Source organism: Elephantulus edwardii, unplaced genomic scaffold (assembly GCF_000299155.1).
Source record: "Elephantulus edwardii isolate Elephantulus edwardi_28Jun2011 unplaced genomic scaffold, EleEdw1.0 scaffold00226, whole genome shotgun sequence".
NCBI classification, from domain to species: domain Eukaryota; kingdom Metazoa; phylum Chordata; class Mammalia; order Macroscelidea; family Macroscelididae; genus Elephantulus; species Elephantulus edwardii.
Window position 1 is genome coordinate 2,245,211 of NW_006399976.1, and position 2,664 is coordinate 2,247,874.

Here is a 2,664-nt window from a genome sequence, read left to right on the forward strand (position 1 = left end):
GCTCTGGGCGCTGACTCTCACCAGTGGCTATGGATGAAGTCACAGGCGATTTTCAGCCAGCGCCGGAAAATGTCCTTCCTTCTATCTCAGAGCCTGTGCACATATCCATCCTATGATTAGAAGCATGGCTCTGCTTTCCACTTCTGCTATCTACAAGAACTTCCCACGAGCAAGCAAGTTATAGTTGTTATGTACCTTCCAGTCGTCTGTGACTCATAGCGACCCTATGCACAATAGCTCTGGAGCAGGCCCTGTCTTGAGCCAGTCTCACTGTCTCTGATACATCTACCCCCATTGCCCTAGTTACTGTATCAATCCATCTCATCTGGAGTCTTCCACTCCTCCATTGTTCCTCCATAAAAAAATAAACATATCTTGTTCTATTTATTTACTCATATAATATTTAGAATAAAACTCCAAACTCCTAAAACTTTTGGCTCACCAACATCTCCAGTCTCAATTTGTTACTGTGCCCACTTTCAAGAGGTCTCTTGATGATTCCTCAAGCAGATACTGTCTAAGACCTTTGTACTTGCAGCTTCTATTTTTCCTGGGATGTTTGTTCTTTTTTTTCCTTTGCCATATTACCTTTATTAAAATATAAATTGGATTAATAATCCTTTGGCAACACTTGGTAATATCAATATGTTTGTAAGTGAGGAAGACATTTTAACAGCAGAGTTAATACCTTGCTCAAGAAGATTATAGAGAATATTTGATTTCACAGAAACAGCATGCCCCAAAAGCAACTTTCTTAGAAGATAATAACATGTCACGTGCTTATCATTTTGTTTAAGAATAAAAAAGATGTTTGTGCTTGCTTCAGTAGCACATAAAAAAAATTGGAATGATACAGAGAAGACCAGCATTCTCTTCAGCTTTCAAGACTCATCTCAAATTCTTCCTTCTCCCACTATTCATCCTACATTTCTTTCCTGGGACTTAGGTTACTTAAGCTTACTTACGTTATGTAACACAAGCAGACCCTTTGTTCTGGGCCCCTCTATCTGCTATCCCATTTTTCTCCCTTCCTGTCCAAAATATCCAATCTACATGCTTTGCCTTACTTTCCTGTTGAATATCTTCAGTGATGCATTTCTCAAACCATGACCAGGAATTCTATGAGGATGATTAATGAAGGGTAGCCTCAACAGCATATATAAAAAGCAAACCACAGAAGTTTCACAGATGGTTACGTAACAAATTAAAAGATGCTCAACTTTTCCAATAACTTCTTAGATGTGTCATTGATTGTCATTGAATGTACTATGACTCACAGCCATGCATAAGCCCATACAGTGTCTATCCATGTCATTGAGGATTTCCCTCTCTTTTCCTGACTCTCTCCCTTTTCTATCATGATGAGAGTAAGGAAAACTGAAGAATTGATATCTTTGAGTTGTGAGGTTGAGGAAGAGTATTGAATATTCTGTGGACTGTAAAAAAAACCCAAAAAAACCCCCCCCAAACAAACAACCACCAAACAAATCTATAGTAGAGAAAGTGCACTAAGGAGGTTCCTTAGATGCAAGGATGGTAAAATTTTGTCTCACATACTTTGAGAAACTTTTCAAGAGAGACCAGTCCTTGGAAAAAGACTTTAAGCATAACATAACTAGATACCAGAAATAGAAAAGTGAACAGGAGGAAGGGGAAGAGGAAGAGAGAGGGAGTAAAAATGTGCAACAATGAATGAATGAATAAATACCTAATTTTTCTGTGAAATTTCATGAAAATAAAAAATTTTACTAACAAAAAAGAAATGCCAACTGAAATAAAAAAAATTGACAGCACCAAGTGTTAACTGAGCTAAGAAGCAACAGAAATATTCATGCACAATAAAGAGGTCAGTTTATGGCTAAAAATGTTTTGGATAAATCAATAAAATGTTTAGTGATGATATTCAATGAAATTAGAACATGGGAATACTACTACATGGTTTAAAATTAGGAAAGGTGAAGATGAAGGTTGAATCCTTTCTGCATATCTATTCAATCTATACGATCATAACTCATTCAAGTAGCCTATATGAGTATGTCAGGATTGGAGAAAGACTCATCAATAACCTGCATCATGAAGATGACACAACCTTGCTTGCAGAAAGCAAACAAAACTTGAAGTACTTACTATAGAAGATTAAAGATTACAGCTTTCAATATGGATTACATATCAACATTAAGAAAATAGAAATCCGCACCACTGGACCAATAGGCAAAATTAGAAGAGATGGAGAAAAGGCTGAAGTTGCCAACGATTTCATTTTACTTGGATCCAAGTTCAATATTCCTGGTAGTAATAGCCAAGAAATCAAAAGACCTGTTGTACTGAACAATCTGCTGTCAATGATCTTTCCAAAGTGCTCAAGAGTGAGTATCTTGATTTTTTTATGGTTCTAATATTTAATAATATCTGATGAAATGTCCCATTATCTGTTTGTTTTTTTAAAAAATAACTTCAATGAGCATTACAGAGATTTTGGATTTCCATTCATTCATTGCTGCACTTCTCTCCCCCCCCAGCCCTCCCCCCACCCCAGTTCGCTCCTCTCTTTCAAAAGTAAAAGAAACACTCCTTCCCTGGTACACAATTCCCCTGCATCCCTCCCACCACCCCAAGTACATGATAACCATAATACCCTATCATACATCGCTTTTAAATTATTCA